At 51.5% G+C, this 20,312-nt stretch overlaps 1 long non-coding RNA gene across 3 annotated transcripts; it reads right to left on the bottom strand.

Moving 5' to 3' along the window:
* Window positions 1–5,903: 5,903 nt before the first annotated feature.
* Window positions 5,904–20,076, bottom strand: LOC138750603 (uncharacterized). Of its 3 annotated transcripts, none has more exons than XR_011349406.1 (4): window positions 19,894–20,076; window positions 16,662–16,833; window positions 14,207–14,272; window positions 5,904–5,962 (listed from the first exon to the last, which is right to left on the bottom strand). It is a non-coding gene; the product is annotated as an uncharacterized lncRNA (long non-coding RNA). The 3 variants fall into 3 exon arrangements; XR_011349407.1 differs by lacking the exon at window positions 19,894–20,076 and adding an exon at window positions 19,096–19,121; XR_011349405.1 differs by lacking the exon at window positions 19,894–20,076 and having other exon boundaries at window positions 16,662–16,907.
* Window positions 20,077–20,312: the final 236 nt, after the last annotated feature.

The raw sequence follows: 20,312 nt of genomic DNA, 5'->3' as shown, positions 1-20,312 counted from the left end.
TATTACACACACGTAAGGTAAGATGGTTACATCAGCAAAAATTAAATGAAATGCTTCTTACAGTCAAGAGCAAAAGAATTCCCTGCAGCCTCCAACTCAGCCCTTGCCCACAAATAACATCCCCCGCCCCCCTCCCCACCCCAATTCTGGGATCAAACCATCAGCAGCCTACACTTTGTTGGAATCTAGGGGTTAAAACATTATGAAAGAAATGATTAATTAATAAGTTGATATGTACTGCATGGTTCAGGGAAAAAGAGGAATGTGATTAAGTGGCAATCACAGCATGGAGCGAAGTTGGCTGAGCAAAATTGTCTGCTCCCAAATACAGGGAGAGAAAATTCATAAAACGATTTAGGAGGAAAGCTCCAACTGAAGGAGGTGGTGAGTAGCACAGGAGATACAGGCCAGACCAGAACAAAGAATGGCCTGCAAGAAACCAAGGGAATGGAAAACCAGTCTAGGAGGAAGATTAAGGCATGAGGAGGTGTTAAAGAGAACAGCAGAAATTGGCCAGACAAGAACAGAAAGGTGATTAGAAATATCGGGTGATGAATTAATTTCTGATCAAAACAACAGGATAGTCTGGCCTGGAGGATCAAGATGGGAGCGCTACACCCCAGGTATCTGCAAAACAGGAGATGACTTGTGATTACCCTTATGCAAAAAGATCTAGCAAAGGAAGCCAACTTTTGTTCTGTATGATAAGGTTGATCTATATAAACTGAGCCAACTGGACAATAGGGGTCAGTCTTGGGGAATAGCTCACTGTGCAGGTGACCTATGAACTAACGACTGACCCAGAGCTCTGTTAAGTTTTATTCTTGTGCTGTGTAATAAATTGACTGTTGAACCGAATACCTTCTCCTATCACTTCATTCAAAGAACACGCTGGACTCAGACCACATACAGACTAAATTAAGAGTAAGGGAAAGCCAGAGTCCGACAACTTCAGAGCCAAACCTCAGGCACAAACATCCCAAAACCATCATCCCAAGACAAGAGCTAAAGTTGCAGGCACCGTAAACCACACACATTAAAGCAACACATTTCTCTGGCTCAATACCCACGAACCACCAGTTTGCAAACGACCCACAAACAGGGGCTTCCACAAACACCGGATTCCTTTCACCCCAACAACTCAAAGAACCACCCCAGAAAAAGCAGCCACAGTAAAACCAGGCTTCCTACCTTCCTCTGATGGCAGCATCACCTCATCTCTGCCTGAAACCTGCAAGTGACGAGAGTGGGGAAACTCTCCTGTTTTAAACCCTGAGCTGGAATCAGGAGGACAATTAATTCAGGTGTGAAATATCTCAGTAAATTGTGGCTGGCCCTTTAAACAAGGCCCATCTCCACCCTTCAAGAGAGCTGCAATTAAGGGAATAGCACCTTTTTAATTTGGAGATGGGAGTTAAAACAGTTTTCTCACCTGTGGCATTGAGATGTTTGAGGAGATGATACTTCTAGATAGGGGAGTGTTAGAGCTTTATGAGAGATTTGTTTGTTTTTGGGGCTAGTCCTTTCAATTTTGGTTTGGAAGCCTTTTGTGGTCTATGACAGCTGAAAACTAAGCAAACTAGGGTTTTCTTTGATCCTGATGGTTGTGCAGCAGTTCAAACTTCTCAAATGCAGAATTTGAGCTGTTTGCTCTCCCAGTGCCCTAGAGCATTGGTTTGGAAATATTTATGCCACAGGTGGTGTTATGGTCCTGTTAAGTCAATGACTCTGAATCAAATCTGGCCCCGTCTGCAAGGGGTTTGTGTGTTAACCCACTCTTTAGTGGAGGAGGCAGGTTAACAGGGGTTTGTGGGGGGGGGGAAATCACAGGTGAATGAGGGGGAATGCACAGAGCTGTTGGGGTGAATAGGAGTGTGAGGCAGGTGTTGGCGAAGGAGAGTGTGTTGCAGGGATGTGTAGCTGAGGACTCACCATCCAATCTCAGACCAGAGGGAAACAGGATTCTTATCGTGCTCACAAATTCCTTCGTCACTCCTCGAACGATGATCAGTATTCTGACTCAAGCGTTTTCTGGCCCTGTGACGACAAGCGGGCCTAACGTTCCAATGGCAAATGAGGCAGGGAGGATGTTTCCTGTAATAGAGGTAGTAAAAGTTCCATTAGAAAGGAATACGTTGCCTTTAACTGATAACATGCGGTGGGGTCTCGGTACATTTGGTGATGTCTGGGATCTATCAATATAAAAAATGAAAATCAAGGCTGGGTCTCTCTGTGAGGGGGGGGGTATCTAATATTTGCTTATGTCATAATCTAATTCATCCCAACTGGCAGTGCGGGCTTTGTTCCCCAAAGTATCCGTATTGGCTGTCCATGGACCATCTCTGTCCCAATGCAGTCCTCAGTGTCACTTGCATTTAAATCAATGATGGCATCAGCACCTTTTGGCCAATTTTAGCTCTGTTTACTCAGTCAATCTGGCAAGTTTAGTTTTTCATTCAGTACTGGTGTCTGGGGTTAAAGGGAGTAGTGGATGATTGATAATTCCTGAAATAATTCTTCATTCATCTTATTTTTTTAAAAATTATTTAATTTCACATATGCATTAAAAACTAATTTTTTATTTGAAATAACATCAAATGAATGCAGAGTGATTAAAAAAATTAACCCCTTGTCTTGGGATGATGGTTTTGGGATGTTTGTGCCTGAGGTTTGTCTCTGAAGTGGACGCTGCTGATGGGTTGATCCCAGAATGGGGGGGGGGGGGGGTGTTTGTGGGCAAGGGCTGGTTTGCAGGAATTCTCTTGCTCTTGACTGCAAGAACCATTTCATTTAATTTTTGCTGATGCAAAGAAAAAAAGAAAAAACATGTGGATAGTATTTATAAAAATTTACCAAACCTTTCAAATAAAATCTAACATCTTAAATTTCTTGATTTTAGGAGTCGGAAGGTTCATGTTGGGCTTCCAAGTTACTGCCACACATTTTACCCCTAGAACAATTACAGCACAGAAACAGGTCATTTGGCCCTTCTCGTCTGTTCTGAACTAAATACTCTCCTCCAGTACCACCTCTCTGCATTCCCCACCCCTCCAATTTTCTCTTAAATGACAAAATGGACCCTGCTGCCACTATTTCACCCGGAAGCTCACTCCACTCAGCCACCATTCTGAGTCAAGAAGTTCCCCCTCACGTTACTTCAAAACTTTTGCCTCTTAACTCAAGACCTCTTGTTTCAATCTCTCCCACTTGCAATGGTATTGCCTATCCACATCAACTCTATCCATCCTTCTTGTAATTTTAAATACTCTACCAAATCCCCTCTCGGCTTTCGAGTTGACAGTAATGCACTCATGGATGGTTGGATGAATTCTCTTGGGTAAGAGTTCATAGTGGCTCAAAATTGCTTGATTAGATGCAAGGAGAGCTGCCACTATATGTTGCATGTATTTGGTTCTGGGTTTCGAAGGTACCTCAGCTCTCTCTCTTTTGTACTCGGTCCGAAAGTATTGCTGATCTTATTTGGAATTAGACCAGTTTCAATTAAGCAATGCTGAAGATTTTTGGTGGGGGGGGGGGAATAAGCATTGCATTAAATGAAGCTGCGGCTGGTCATCCTGAAGTGTTGATCTGCAATCCAAGTCTGGTGAGCTTTCTGGGATGGGCTAACGTTCCAGGCAACTCCTTCTTCACACAACAGGATTCAACATTTAATAGGACGGGGGGCAGAGGAATAATCTGGGGCTAAGTTCCGTATGTGTTTTGAGTTGATCTGATATAGTTCATGAAGCCCATTGGATTTTAACTTCTGTCGGGAGCACAGTGGGATATGAACAACATTTCTTGTTGTTTTCAGAGTACATCTTTCCCCTGGTTTATAATTTTTTGTTCGAATCATTTTTTTACTCCTGTCCAAGTTAGTAACAGGAAACACTGTGGGAGTGGGACGCTGTTTCATCGCTGGTAAAGTCCAACAACTGGTGAAACATTCACATGATTGAAGCTCTCTGGAAGGCAGGTTTCCAATTACTGCAGGTAACTTTCAGTTCAAGATCTTTCACCCCATCTTCCTCACTCGTGCACAGTGTCATGGCCGTCAATGACGGAAGGAGGAAAGTTGGTTTGAAAATGAGCAAATTGTTTACGTCAGAGCCAAGTCTGAAACCACCTTTTATTGAACCAAGCGAGATGCAGGACTGGTCACGGTGGCTGCTGGGGAGCACATGCAGATAGCCTTGCCCACAAGGAACCTTTTGAGTCCTCATTCTCAACATAGGGTGGCAGTGTCCTAGGGTCTCCTTCTTTCGCCTTGTCTTCCTTAATCATCTGGAGCCTGGTTTCTTTCCCCTCTCATTCAGCCTGCATTATTTTCTGCATCCTCTCCCTGTTCCTCCCTTGCTTTCTGTTCCCTTCATTTTCTCCCTCATCATTAATTTTAGCAAAGATGACTGGCTTGGTTTAGTCTGTAACATGTTTGAGTTTCAAGTGGAACATTTAACGTGGGCTCAGTGCTGTTTTAAAATATTAGCAGAACAGAGGATGACACCGGTCACTAATGGATAGAAGAGAAAAAGATCCCCCTCTCTCTGGTAAGGTCGTGGGCAAGAGACCTAAGAGAGGAACAAGTCTGAATAAACATCTTTCCTGATTAACTGTGTCCGGTGCATTGATTGAGTGGTGCTGTTGCAGCAGACCCCACTCTTATCCATAATTGATTGGAAACTAATCTATGGTCACTGGACCCAAAATGTTCACATACACGTTTTACCTCTCTAACCATTACAGCATCGAAATAGGCCAACTTGGCCCTTCGAGTCCACGCCGAACACTTTCTCCTACCTCATTCCATTGACCTACACTCGCCCCTTGACCCTCCATTCCTTTTCTGTCCAAATACATATCCCACTTCTCCTTAAGTGCTAATATTGAGCCTGCCTCCTCCACTTCATCTGCAAGTCCATTCCACACACCCACCACTCTGAGTGAAAGTCCCCCCTCACATTTCCTCTAAACTTCTGCCCCTTTCTCTCAACCCACGTCCAATCTTAACCCCAATAATTTTAAATACCTCAACCCAATCCAACCTCAACCTTTTCTGCTCCGCAGAATAAAAATCTTGCTTAACCTTTCCCTATAACTTAGACCTGTGGTTTTCAAAATGCTCTCAAACTCAAATTCCACTTGAAGCAATCCCTACACCAGAAGTGCTCTGTGATTAGTCAGGGATTGATTCAGGTGCAATGAAAGGAACCACCTACATCCTACAGGATGGAGCGCCAAAATAGCGTACATAGTTGAAGAAATTAAATTCCAAGACTTGGCTCTGCAAAGTGTTTCAACTTCAAAAGTACAGCCCCTCATGGCCAATCCTGGGAATTTACTCGGACAGGGTCCAGCGGAAAAGGGACACTGTCCAAATGCCAGTGCCAAATGATGTCATTTCACGCCCCCTCCACCCCTACTTATATCCTCGGCGTTTGCCGATGTCGGCCTGATGGTAAAACCAGTGGAACAGAGACAGCAGAGAATCACCCGTTTCCAGTCGAAGGCAGAACACTCCGCACCCCGGGGATGAGTTGTGTTCAGTGGAAAAGCAATCTTGTGTCCCAGTGGAAATGGCACCAAGGGCTTCCTAACCTGAGACACTGCATGGCCAATGAACTGGGATTCCCGTGGAAAAAGGGTCTCAGACTGCTTTGTAAAATCTGCATGCAGTGCTTCAACCGAAATGAAGGCCAATGGGATGATGAGCTTCATTAAACTTTTCTACGTTGTCGTGCGTGAAAGTGAGGCCATTTTGGCAAGAAAGCGCAGAAAAATTAACCACGATCACAGGAGTGGCCTCCACGTGAGACCTGGAGCAATATCTTCATGGAAACAAGAGACAATTTGACCAAATATCTAATCTCATTTATAAAAATAGCACTGGCCTTCGCGAAAAGATGTATCACGATCAACTGGATGTCCGATAGCACGCTGGGCTGTGGAAAGGAACTGCTGTTACCTACGGGAAAAAAAAATCACATAAACGTGACCCTTTGGTAAAGGTCTGTCAGCTGTACCTGGACCATATAGGGGCCCAGACACGAATATAAATGAACATTAAAAGGGTGTAAAAGTAACCATTATATAGACCAAAACCAAGTTTCCCCAACTGGACTCATCTACTTGTAATCTCTGAAAATGTGGATATGAAAACAAACTGCAATAGAGAGAGAAAAAATTCAAAGTGCAAAAGGGAGAGTCTTTAAATGAGTCCCTGAATGTGTGTTGAGTCTCGTGGTGAAGGGGTAGTAGCTGTTCCTGAACCTGGCTATACCTCTTTCACGATGGGAGCAGTGAGAACAGAGCGGGTGATGTGGATCCTTGATTGCTGCTGCTCTCTGACAGCAGCGTTCCCTGCAAATGTTCTCAATGGTGGAGGGTTTTTACCTGAGATGTTCTGGGCAGTGTACATACTTTTGTAGAGATTTTTGCTCAGGGGTATTGGTGTCACAAGACAACTGATCAAACCTACTCCAAACTGAACCTTTCACCCCTCACACCCGTAAACCCACTATTTTTCTTGCATCAATGTGCCTGTCTAAATGTTAAAGGTCCCTATTATTCCAGACTACACCATCCTGCCCGGCCATGCACTCCAGGCACCCGCAGCCTTCTGCACGTTCTCTTTATACAAGTCCTTCAGCAGCCTTGTGTTTCCTCAGCACTGCCTGCTCCTCCACCAAGCTCTGCCTCAAATCCATTCACTCTATGAGCTTCCTGCATCGCTCCAGAGAAAAGCCCAAGGTTTCTCTCTCTGGATATTGCATTGACTTCATTTTGATGGGCTGAATTCCTGCAGCTTCCCAATCAAACATCTGCAATCGCCTTTAAATTGTGCCCCTCTGCACAGATTTGTGCCACCTGCTTTTAAACAGGTTAAATCCTATGGGCATTCTGACAGTGTCCTTCCACTCTCTCTCTCTCTCTCTCTCTCTCTACCGGTGGAACTAAATCCTTCTGCTCAAATTGTTGCTTGGTCTGGGCTTCTGTCCTTTTGCCTGGATTCTCATTCTCTGCTATTTCAGTCTGAACCTTGCCCTCAGCACGAGGAATAAAACCGTGGGGATATGGATCGGAATTCTTTCTGGCTAGAGCATCTCAAACACTGCTCTCATCCTCGTGTGTACACAGCTAGAGACAAGAACAAATCTTGTCCTTAGTCACTGTGAAATCCATCTCCAGGATGCTGGCACTTTATTCCTGTGTGTTTTTTTTGAACCTTGCTTAGTGCTAGTTTTTCCTTTTGAATTGAACATTACAATATATGTGAACGCACTTTCCAAATGGTTTTACAATGTAAACAATATTTTAAAGAAAAATCTGAAGACTTCACCATCTGAGATGCAGATTCTAATCTGTGGCTTCGGCGGGTCCGCGCCAAGGGGTATTTGGATTATTTTAAAGAGGACCGTCTTCCAATGTCTGCAGTGGAACTGGGAGAAAGAGGGTTGGGCTGTCGGTGTCATAGATAATGACGTCTCATTACAGAACTGAAAGCTTACAGTCTGTGGTGAACTGATATTCTCGTCCGAATGACCAGCACCCCTTCCTGCTCATTCCCATCCATGGGGCCGGGACTCCCTCACCCTCACGGGTCCCCTTTCAACTCGCAGTTCTCCGATCCCCTCAACCACACGGATTCCCTAAACCATGCGGGTTCACACCCCCACCTTCAGCCTCGCAGATGCCCTCAGCCTTCTGGGTCCACGTCCCAGTCCACCCTCCGCCCTCTGGGTCCACGTCCCAGTCCACCCTCCGCCCTCTGGGTCCACGTCCCAGTCCACCCTCCGCCCTCTGGGTCCCCGTCCCCCCTCAGCCCTCTGGGTCCCCGTCCCCCCTCAGCCCTCTGGGTCCCCGTCCCCCCTCAGCCCTCTGGGTCCCCGTCCCCCCTCAGCCCTCTGGGTCCCCGTCTCCCCTCAGCCCTCTGGGTCCCCGTCCCCCCTCAGCCCTCTGGGTCCCCGTCCCCCCTCAGCCCTCTGGGTCCCCGTCCCCCCTCATCCCTCTGGGTCCCCGTCCCCCCTCAGCCTTCTGGGTCCCCGTCCCCCCTCAGCCTTCTGGGTCCCCGCCCCCCTCAGCCTTCTGGGTCCCCGTCCCCCCTCAGCCTTCTGGGACCCCGTCCCCGTCCCCCCCTCAGCCTTCTGGGACCCCGTCCCCGTCCCCCCTCAGCCTTCTGGGTCCCCTTCCCCGTCCCCCCTCAGCCTTCTGGGTCCCCTTCCCCGTCCCCCCTCAGCCTTCTGGGTCCCCTTCCCCGTCCCCCCTCAGCCTTCTGGGTCCCCGTCCCCCCTCAGCCTTCTGGGTCCCCGTCCCCCCTCAGCCTTCTGGGTCCCCGTCCCCCCTCAGCATTCTGGGTCCCCGTCCCCCCTCAGCCTTCTGGGTCCCCGTCCCCCCTCAGCCTTCTGGGTCCCCGTCCCCCCTCAGCCTTCTGGGTCCCCGTCCCCCCTCAGCCTTCTGGGTAACCCGTCCCCCCTCAGCCTTCTGGGACCCCGTCCCCCCTCAGCCTTCTGGGACCCCGTCCCCCCTCAGCCTTCTGGGTCCCCGTCCCCCCTCACCCTTCTGGGTCCCCGTCCCCCCTCACCCTTCTGGGACCCCGTCCGCTTTCTGGGCCCCGTCCCCTTTCTGGGCCCTCGTCCCCTTTCTGGGCCCTCGTCCCCTTTCTGGGCCCTCGTCCCCTTTCTGGGCCCTCGTCCCCTTTCTGGGCCCTCGTCCCCTTTCTGGGCCCTCGTCCCCTTTCTGGGCCCTCGTCCCCTTTCTGGGCCCTCGTCCCCTTTCTGGGCCCTCGTCCCCTTTCTGGGCCCTCGTCCCCTTTCTGGGCCCTCGTCCCCTTTCTGGGCCCTCGTCCCCTTTCTGGGCCCTCGTCCCCTTTCTGGGCCCTCGTCCCCTTTCTGGGCCCTCGTCCCCTTTCTGGGCCCTCGTCCCCTTTCTGGGCCCTCGTCCCCTTTCTGGGCCCTCGTCCCCTTTCTGGGCCCTCGTCCCCTTTCTGGGCCCTCGACCAGAAATTAAAATTATGAGATGGATAGACAGTAAATGTAGGTCAGCATTATCCACTCAGAGACAAACTAGCGGATTTGGGATAAGAGTGAAATGGGAAAAGTTGAGAGGGAAAATTGGAGGAATTTGTTCAGAGTAGAGGGAATATGGAATGAGCTGCTGGGTGATGGTGAATGAGGAGTCAATTTTAATTATGAAGAATTTGGATGGGGATGTGAATGGCAATGGTATAGTGGTTGAAGGTCAGTGGGAATGGGCCAAATAATAGTTCAGCACACACTCAAAGGGCCAAAGGACTTGTTTCTGTGCTGTACTGTTCTCTGGAGACTGGAGGTTAATTGGGGGTGAAGGGCCTGTTATTGTCCTGCACGTATAACGTTAAAGATTTAAGACACAGATGAACCTAAAATTTTTTAAATGTTGTATTGATAGGACTTTAATGCACAAAACTCCCCACCCAATTCTGATTGGATACCCTGGTTTGTTTGCTCCAGACAGTATTCAGATAAACACACAACCAGCATTTCAGGCTTGAGCCCTTTATGAGGCAAGTATCTGTACTATATAAAGTTCTCTGCTTGACATGCTGAGCCTCTCCAGCATTTGCGTCGCTACAGAAATTGGTTGAGTTACTACGAGTGAACACAAAAAAATGTACATCCACAGGGACAGGAACTTGAAACATACACAACAGAACCACACAAATACCCCCATTCACCTTCCCATTTTGTGAAGGGTAAGATAAAAACACTCCTTACACGGGGACAGATATGAACCTGGGTCACTGCCACTTTAAGAACATTCTGCTAAACATGCCAAGATCAAAATTCAATTGATTGTCCTGTAATAAAGTGCAATATTACACAAACCACTTCATTCATGCATAAGGCAGATAGGGTTACATGAGCAGAAAGTTAAATGAAGTGCTTCTTGCATTCAAGAGCAAGAGAATTCCCCATTTCCCATGCAATCCCCAAACCCAGCTCTTGCCCACCTACATCCATCAGCAGCCGACACTTCAAAGGCAAACCTCAGACACAATCAGGTACAAACATTCCAAAACCATCATCCCAAGACAAGAGCTGAAGTTGCATGCACCGTAAACCACACACACGAAACCAACACATTTCTCTAGCTCCATCGTTCTGAGCCACATGGAAAACACCAGATTGCAAACTACCCACATACGGTGGCTTCCACGAACACCAAATTCCTTTCAACTTTCAAATTCCAACAACTCAAATAACCCCAGAAAAAGGAGCCACAGTAAAACCAGGCTTCCTACCTTCCTCTGATGGCAGCATCATCTCAGGATGAAAGCCACAGGTTACAGGGGTGGGGGCGGGGTGGGGGGGAGGGGAAGAGAGAAGAGCGGAAGGAGGGGAGGAGAAGAGGGGAAGAAGAGGGGGGTGAAGAGGGTTGGAGAATAGGAGAAGGGGAGAAGAGGGGAAAGTGGGAGGAGAACACGGGGGGGAGGAGGGCAGCAGGGGAAGGGGAAAGAGAGAAGAGTGGGGGGGGGGAGGGGAAGAAAGAAACTCACCTGCTTTAAACCCATGAATTTCTGTCACCTGATTAACAGCCCCTGAATTGATGCTCTCTCGCTATTGGCCACATTGATGGAGACAGGAGCCAGGCCTGAGCTGGAAACTGGCCAACAGTTAATTGGCTGATCCTTCAGGTGTGAGGTATCAATGCTGAATATTGCTGGACATTGAAACAAGGGCTGGCTCCAACCTTTGTCATTGTGGTCAAGACAACATCAATGTTGTTTATTAGTTCGTGGGGTCAAAACAGTAACCAATGCTTCCAGCTCAGGGAGTGTCGGAGGAGCCTTGACTCATGACAGAGATCTGTTTGTTTTGGGGACTTGTTCTTTGACTGTGGGTTTGAAAGCCTTTTGTGCTCTATGATAGCTGAAAATTTCAAAAAGACCAACTAGGGTTTTCTTTGTTCCTGATGGTTGTACAGCAGTTCAAACTATGCAGAATTGGGTATACTTTAAGCTGTTTGCTCTCCCAGTGCCTTGGAGCATTGGTTTAGGGCAATGACTTGGGAATATTTATGCCATAGGTGGTGCAATGGTCCTGCCACGTCAGTCACCCTGGTTCAAATCTGGCCCCGTCTGCACGGGTCTGCTTGTATGTTCACCCCACACCAACATTGCTTTTCACCCACCCTTCAAACTCTGGACACGTGTGTGTGTGTGGGGGGGGGGGGATGGGGGGGGGTGGTGGGTGGTTAATGGGACTATTTATGTGGTCAGAGCTCCTTTGGCCAATTACTCTGCTCTATGTTTAAATGTAAAGATTCAGTCAGGGTTCCCTCTGTGTGGATGTATAGTTAGTGCCCAAAATGTCTTGGCATTAATTAGAACCAGAAAAACACAGACAACACCCCATTCAGCCCTTCAAGTCTGTGCTGAAGACATCATTCCACTCGTCCTACTGACCTGCACCCATTTCCATAACACTCGAGACTTCTCCATCCTTGTCGCTATCCAATTTATTCTTCAAACTGAAGACTGAGCCTGCACCCACCACATCAGATGGCAGCTTGTTCCACACTCCCACCACTCATTAAGTTTCGAAGTTCCCCCTAAACCTTTCCACTTTCACCCTAAAGTCACATCCTCTTGTATATATATCTCCTCATTAAAGTGGTAAGAGCCTGCTCACATTTCCTGTGTCTGCATCATTCTGTGTCATACTAAGCCCTGACCACACAAATCCCCCCATTCACTTTCCAATTTGATGAAGGGTGCAGAATATTAGCTGGATCTTGTTCTGATAATTCTGATGAAGACATCATCACACAGATTTTGCCAGGAAGCTAGGAGAGAGAGTGACCAAGGACATTTCAGACAGGAATCAATTCTCAACTCCTCGACTGAGTCTCATATCCTAATGCCTGCCTCATCTCTAAAACAATAGTGCGAATTGACTACAGCTGGAGCCACTTTCAGCTACATTCTACGTCAAGAATCAGTCTGCAGAAGCAAAAACAGCCCTATGGAATGTTCTTTCAGGTGGCAGCCTGAAAGGGACAGCTGTCGGAGAGGCGCCTCAGAGCGCACTCCAGTTCCTGTCAGCGGAGGGCATCAGGGCAGGTGCGGCTGGCTCAGGATGTTGGGGCAGGGGAGGCTGTCAGGCAGCAGTGATGGGTGGTGTCGGGCGCGGTGATGGGGGCTCTCGGGTGAGGTGAATGGGGCTGTCGGACGCGGGAAGGGTGGGTTGTCGGGCACGAGGAGGGGGGCTGTCAGGCGCGGGGATTTGGGTCCCTGGCTGATTATCATCAGGCGGCTGCATTCAGGGTCCTCGGGGGAATTGCTCAGACACGGAGATCATACCTCCCGAAGGAAGATTGGTAAGTACTCCTCCGATCCACATCAGGCTCTTTCACATGGCCTCCATACAGCCGCATTCGGGTAGAATATGTGACTTTACATCGGGGGTATTCTGGCCACCTGAAGGAGGCTCATCAGGCCTGATCCAAAGGCTGCAAGAAGCCTTGAGCACCACTCAGTCCCAGAATGGCAGTTTCTGCTTTGAACTGTTAGCCACCATTGTCAACTTCAAGAATTAAAAATTACTATGAAACTAGACATTTACATGTGTAAATTGTAAACCAGAAATCAGACAGGCAGAGAATGATTACCAATGGGTACTGTGAGCAACCCTTCCAGATTTCTGTTGAAATTTTGTAGACCAGAAGGATGTTCTTAATTATAACGGGCACATGAGATTAAATTGCCAACAACAAATCCTTTCTATGTCTTGAGGAAGAGGATGTGCAAAATGTAAAGCAGAAGCTGTACTAATACCTTCCAAGAAATGTTATCCAATTTGTTGGCAGGAAAATGTCTTAAAAGCTCTACCATGTGACTGTGTTCTTTAACTGCCGTTCAAACATTGATAGTGAGGTGAGTCTGTTCACCCACCACTGGTACCCCTCATTCCTGCTGGCATGACTCAATAAAGACTGTGTTTTAGAGTTTGTGGTTTTTTCTGTACCTTTTTGTACCTTGACAGGAACTCGACTTCAACAAGGGTGAGAAAAAAAAACACTCAAACCCCTTACATGGTGACAGATTTGAACCTGGGTCACTGTCACTAAGAACATTCTTCCAAACATGCCAAGATCAAAATTCAATTGATGGTCATGGTATAAAGTGCAATATTACACAAAATTCACTTCAGTCAGTCATAAAGCAGACAGAGTCACATCAGCAGGAAGTTAGACATAGTGTTCCTTGCAGTCAAGAGGAAAAGAGAATTCCCTGAGTCCCCTACAGCCCCCAAACCCAGCCCTTGCCCACAAACACCCAGCCCCCTGCCCCCAAAATCCAGCGCAAACCATCAAATGCAGTCGCCTTGTTTAGAAAATGTAATGGGGAGAATCTTGGGAATTATAGACCAGTGTAGGATCTATGAGCATTTGCAGAAGTACAGACTTCTCAAAGACAGTCAGCATGGCTTTGTGATGGGAAGGTCATGCCTCATGAGTCTAAATGAGTTTTATTTGAGTGGGGTAACAAAGGAAATGAATGAGGGTCGTGTGGTAGATGTGGTCTACATGGATTTTAGCAAGAATTTGACGAGACTCATCAGAAAGTAATTTGGCAAAGGATCAGGGTAACTTTGGCTGTGGATAAAAAATTATCTTGTTGGAAGAAAGCAGAGAGGAGTGGAGTGCCACAAGGATCTGTTCTGGGACCCCTGCTCTTGTTGATTTTTATAAATGACCTGCATGAAGAGGCAGAAGTTGGGTCAGTAAGTCTGGGTCTGTAAAGTTGTCAAAGGATACAAGAGGATACAGACAGGATGCAGATTTGGGCAGAAAAGTTGCAGGTGGATTTCAATCCAGGTAAGTGTGAGGTGATGCATTTTGGAAGGACAAACCAGAAGGCTGGGTACAAGGTTACCAGTCGGTTACATGAGTGAGGATAAAGAGAGGGACTTTGGGGTTCAAATCCAAATATCCCTCAAGGTTGCCGCTCAGGTTGATAGGATAGTTATGAAGGCCAATGGGATGATGAGCTTCATTAAACTTTTCTACGTGGTCGTGAGTGAAAGTGAGGCCATTTTGGCAAGAAAGCGCAGAAAAATTAACCACGATCACAGGAGTGGCCTCCGCGTGAGACCTGGAGCAATATCTTCATGGAAACAAGCGACAACTTGACCAAATATCTAATCTCATTTATAAAAATAGCACTGGCCTTCGCGAAAATATGTATCACGATCAATTGGATGTCCGCTGGGCTGTGGAAATGAACTGCTGTTACCTACGGAAAAAAAAAAATCACATAAACGTGACCCTTTGGTAAAGGTCTGTCAGCTGTATCTGGACCACATAGTGGCCCAGACACTAATATAAATGAACAATAAAAGGGGATAAAAGTAACCATTACATAGACCAAAACCAAGTTTCCCCAACTGGGCTCATCTACTTGTAATCTCTGAAAATTTGGATATGAAAACAAACTGGAATTGAGAGAGAAAAAATTCAAAGTGCAAAAGGAAAAGTCCCTGAATGTGTGTTGAGTCTCGTGATGAAGGGCTATTCCTGAACCTGGCTATACCTCTTTCCTGATGGGAGCAGTGAGAACAGAGCGGGTGACGTGGATCCTTGATTCCTGATGCTCTCTGACAGCATCATTCCCAGCAAATGTTCTCAATGGTGGAGGCTTTTTACCTGAGATGTCCTGGGCGATGTCCATACTTTTGTAGAGCTTTTTGCTCAGGTGTATTGCTGTCACAAGACACCTGCTCAAACCTACTACAAACTGAACCTTTCACCCCTCAAATCCATAACCCACTATTTTTGTTGCATCGATGTGCCTGTCTAAATGTTAAATGTCCCTATTATTCCAGACTCCACAATCCTCCCCGGCCATGTGCTCCAGGCACCCGCAGCCTTCTGCACGTTCTCTTTTTACAAGTCCTTCAGCAGCCTTCTGTTTCCTCAGCACTGCCTGCTCCTCCACCAAGCTCTGCCACAAAGCCATTCAGTCCATGAGCTTCCTGCATCACTCCAGAGAAAAGCCCAAGGTTTCTCTCTATGGATATTGCATTTACTTCATTCTGATGGGCTGAATTCCTGCAGCTTCCCAATCAAACATCTGCAATCGCCTTTAAATTGTGCCCCTCTGCACAGATTTGTGCCACCTGCTTTTAAACAGGTTAAATCCTATGGGCATTCTGAAAGTGTCCTTCCACTCTCCCTCTCTCGCTACCGGTGGAACTAAATCCTTCTGCTGCAATTTTTGCTTTGGTCTGGGCTTCTGTCCTTTTGCCTGGATTCTCATCCTCTGCTATTTCAGGCTGAACCCTGCCGTCAGCCCCAGGAATAAAAACGTGGGGATATGGATCGGAATTCTTTCTGGCTGGGTATACGTTGTAACACGGAGCCTGGAGCATCTCAAACACTGCTCTCATCTTCGTGTGTGCACGGCGAGAGACGAGAATAAATCTGGTCCTTAGCCACTGATAAATCCATCTGCAGGATGTTGGCACTTTATTCCTGTGTGTTTTTTTTTGAACCTTGCTTAGCGCTCGGGCTTTGAATTAAGATTTTTTCATTATTTTTTCCTTTTGAATTGAACATTCTTCTTTGGCTTGGCTTCGCGGACGAAGATTTATGGAGGGGGTAAAAAGTCCACGTCAGCTGCAGGCTCGTTTGTGGCTGATAAGTCCGATGCGGGACAGGCAGACACGGTTGCAGCGGTTGCAGGGGAAAATTGGTTGGTTGGGGTTGGGTGTTGGGTTTTTCCTCCTTTGCCTTTTGTCAGTGAGGTGGGCTCTGCGGTCTTCTTCAAAGGAGGTTGCTGCACGCCAAACTGTGAGGCGCCAAGATGCACGGTTTGAGGCGTTATCAGCCCACTGGCGGTGGTCAATGTGGCAGGCACCAAGAGATTTCTTTAGGCAGTCCTTGTACCTTTTCTTTGGTGCACCTCTGTCACGGTGGCCAGTGGAGAGTTCGCCATATAACACGATCTTGGGAAGGCGATGGTCCTCCATTCTGGAGACGTGACCCATCCAGCGCAGCTGGATCTTCAGCAGCGTGGACTCGATGCTGTCGACCTCTGCCATCTCGAGTACTTTGACGTTAGGGATGAAAGCGCTCCAATGGATGTTGAGGATGGAGCGGAGACAACGCTGGTGGAAGCGTTCTAGGAGCCGTAGGTGATGCCGGTAGAGGACCCATGATTCGGAGCCGAACAGGAGTGTGGGTATTCACTAAAGTTAATGCACTTTTCAAATTGTTTTACAATGTAAACAATATTTTAAAGAAAAATCTGTAGATTTCACCATCTGAGGTGCAGGAACTAAACTGTGGCTTCGGTGGGTCCGCGCCCAGGGTTATTCGGATTATTTTAAACAGGACCGTCTTCTAATGTCTGCAGCGGAACTGGCAGAAAGAGGATTGGGCTGTCGGTGTCATTGTTAATGACGTCTCATTCCAGCACAGAAACCTTCCAGTCTGTGGTGAACTGATTTTCTCATCCCACTGACAAGCACCCATTTCATATCCCTTCATACCCCTCCCATCCATGCCCATATCCAAATGCTTTCTGCAGTTAAGCCATTTCTGAATCCACACATCCATAGATCCCAAGCCTTATGACTAAGTCTGTGGAGCCTATCAAATGCCTCACCAAAATGAAGACAAACCTCATCCTCTGCCAGACCTTCATCCATTCCTTTTAGTAACATGATGGTTGAGGTCAGGGGTCGCCAAACGGGTCAGACTGTCGACCGCCCTCATAGCATCCCTGATCCCTCATCGACCCCCACGCCTGGAATCCTGGCGCTCGATGGGGTGGGGGGAACATCACTGCCGCATCTACTTGAGGAACAGAGAGTCCTGTGGAAAAGTGGAACCTTTCTATTATTGGCCCCACCACCCATTCCACATGCAGGTCCCCATCCCCAGCCCCCTCACATCCATCACAAACTTCCCGCTCATTCCCATCCAAGGTTCCCCGACCCCCTCACCGTTCTGAGTCCTCAACCCCCTGAGCTTCCCGGGTCTGCCTCAGGCTCTCAGGTCCCCCTCACCCTTCTGGGTTCCCACACCCCTCTCATCCTCGCGGGTCCCCGACCCCCCCTCAGCCTCGCGGGCCCCGACCCCCCCCTCCGCCTCGCGGGCCCCGACCCCCCCCCCTCCGCCTCGCGGGCCCCGACCCCCCCCTCCGCCTCGCGGGCCCCGACCCCCCCCTCCGCCTCGCGGGCCCCGACCCCCCCCTCCGCCTCGCGGGCCCCGACCCCCCCCTCCGCCTCGCGGGCCCCGACCCCCCCCCCTCCGCCTCGCGGGCCCCGACCCCCCCCCTCCGCCTCGCGGGCCCCGACCCCCCCCCTCCGCCTCGCGGGCCCCGACCCCCACCTCCGCCTCGCGGGCCCCGACCCCCCCTCAGCCTCGCGGGCCCCGACCCCCCCTCAGCCTCGCGGGCCCCGACCCCCCCTCAGCCTCGCGAGCCCCGACCCCCCCCCTCAGCCTCGCGGGCCCCGACCCCCCCCCCTCAGCCTCGCGGGCCCCGACCCCCCCCCTCAGCCTCGCGGGCCCCGACCCCCCCCTCAGCCTCGCGGGCCCCGACCCCCCCCCTCAGCCTCGCGGGCCCCGACCCCCCCCCCTCAGCCTCGCGGGCCCCGACCCCCCCCCCTCCGCCTCGCGGGCCCCGACCCCCCCCTCCGCCTCGCGGGCCCCGACCCCCCCTCCGCCTCGCGGGCCCCGACCCCCACCTCCGCCTCGCGGGCCCCGACCCCCCCTCCGCCTCGCGGGCCCCGACCCCCCCCTCCGCCTCGCGGGCCCCGACCCCCCCTTCAGCCTCGCGGGCCCCGACCCCCCCCCTCAGCCTCGCGGGCCCCGACCCCCCCCTCCGCCTCGCGGGCCCCGACCCCCCCTCCGCCTCGCGGGCCCCGACCCCCCCTCCGCCTCGCGAGCCCCGACCCCCCCCTCAGCCTCGCGGGCCCCGACCCCCCTCAGCCTCGCGGGCCCCGACCCCCCTCAGCCTCGCGAGCCCCGACCCCCCCCTCAGCCACGCGGGCCCCGACCCCCCTCAGCCTCGCGGGCCCCGACCCCCCTCAGCCTCGCCGGCCCCGACCCCCCTCAAGCTCGGGGTCCCCGACCCCCCTCAGCCTCGCGGGCCCCGACCCCCCTCAAGCTCGGGGTCCCCGACCCCCCTCAGCCTCGCGGGCCCCGACCCCCCTCAGCCTCGCGGGCCCCGACCCCCCTCAGCCTCGCGGGCCCCGACCCCCCTCAGCCTCGCCGGCCCCGACCCCCCTTAGCCTCGCCGGCCCCGACCCCCCTCAAGCTCGGGGTCCCCGTCCCCCCTCAAGCTCGGGGTCCCCGTCCCCCCTCAACCTCGCGGTCCCCGTCCCCCCTCAGTCTCGCGGCCCCCGACCCGCCCCCCCTCAGCCTCGCGGGCCCCGACCCGCCCCTCCTCAGCCTCGCGGGCTCCGCCCCTCCTCAGCCTCGCGGGCTCCGCCCCTCCTCAGCCTCGCGGGCCCCGCCCCTCCTCAGCCTCGCGGGCCCCGCCCCTCCTCAGCCTCGCGGGCCCCGCCCCCCCTCAGCCTCGCCGGCCCCGACCCCCCTTAGCCTCGCCGGCCCCGACCCCCCTCAAGCTCGGGGTCCCCGTCCCCCCTCAACCTCGCGGTCCCCGACCCCCCTCAGTCTCGCGTCCCCCGACCCCCCTCAGTCTCGCGGCCCCCGACCCCCCTCAGTCTCGCGGCCCCCGACCCCCCTCAGTCTCGCGGGCCCCGACCCCCCTCAGCCTCGCGGGCCCCGACCCCCCTCAGCCTCGCGGGCCCCGACCCCCCTCAGTCTCGCGGGCCCCGACCCCCCTCAGTCTCGCGGGCCCCGACCCCCCTCAGACTCGCGGCCCCCGCCCCCCCTCAGCCTCGCGGGCCCCGACTACCAGAAACCCTAATGTCACCCCGACCCAAACTCCCTCACGGTTCCCCGGCCCCACCTCACAACCATCTCCCCGCCCGTTCCCCTCCGAGCTCCGGCCGCCCCAGACCCAAAGGGCGACCCGTGGAAACTCCCTCCTCCCTGGTCTCGCTCCCTAAATGCCCCGATTCCCGCCCGTGAAGCACCGACACGAACCTCTCCCGCTCGCGACCAACTGCTCCAAAGGCGGGAAAGATCCATAACATGGCGGCCCCCAGGGGTCGCTCTCGCGAGAGCTTAAGCCACCCCTCCACGGGATCTCTTGCCAGCCCAGTCCCACTGGGGAAGGGTCCGAGATCTGCCTCGGGCCTCCAGTCCATCTCCCCTTCAGGCTGCACATTTCCACACCAGGACCTGCCCCACATTCCCCCCCAAGAGTCCAGTCCATCCCACCTCCACCACCTTGGCCCAAAGCTCATTCCACGTTCCCACCCCCCTCTGAGGGAAAAAAATCCCGCTTCAATCTCAATCCATGTCCTCCTATTTGAATCTCTCCCAATCTCCTTGGAAACAGCCTGTCCCCATGGACACGATCCGTCCCCCCTCACAATTTTCAAATCTTCCTCAATCTTCTACGCTCCAGGGAATAAAGTCCCAGCCCGTCCAACCTTCCCCTGGAACTCAAACCCCGAAAGCCAACCCCTTCTTTGTCCCTCTCCTCGACGCGCTGTCTCATTCCTATCCTTCCTCTCCTCCGGCCACCCAAACGGCACACAATGTTCCCAAGTTGGCCTCGCCCATGCCTCGTCCAACTTCCTCGTGGCCTCCCACCTCCTGCACTCAATCCTCTCATTTCTGAAGGCCAAAATACCAGAAGCTTTCTTCACTCCCCCCACCCCACCCCCCCATCTCCACATGGGACTCCACTTTCGGGCAGGTCTGTACCACAGTTCCTCAATCCCTTTGTTTGACAACACTCCTCAATGGTGTACCATTTAACATTCAAACTCTTACGTTTTAAGAATCAATTGCAGAGATCCATGGATGTGGGAAGTCAGGAGGGTTAGGGACTGGGTGCAGGTCGATGAGACTGGCAGAATGATATTTCACCATGGACGAGAAGGGCTGAAGGGTCCCTTTTCTTTGCTGTGGGGTTTCTAGGGTAGAGTTCACACCATTCTCAGGAAGGAGGATGAGCAGACAGATGTCATAGTCCACGGGTAGGAAAGGTGATGAGATCCTGCCAGGAGAGATGAGGGAGTTAAGTGCGAAGGTGAAGGGCACAACCAAGGGGTCTCTGTCTGTCTGTGTGCGTGTGTCACTACGTCTGTGTGTTTCTCTCTATGTCTCTGTGTGTCTCTCTGTGTCTGTGTGTGATTCTCTGTGTCTGTCTCTGTGTGTGTGTCTCTCTCTCTGTCTGTGTGTCTCTCTGT

The sequence above is a fragment of the Narcine bancroftii genome, unplaced genomic scaffold (genome assembly GCF_036971445.1).
Source record: "Narcine bancroftii isolate sNarBan1 unplaced genomic scaffold, sNarBan1.hap1 Scaffold_192, whole genome shotgun sequence".
NCBI classification, from domain to species: Eukaryota; Metazoa; Chordata; class Chondrichthyes; order Torpediniformes; family Narcinidae; genus Narcine; species Narcine bancroftii.
Note: the sequence above shows the minus strand (reverse complement) of the source record. Positions and strands in the feature narration are given on the sequence as shown.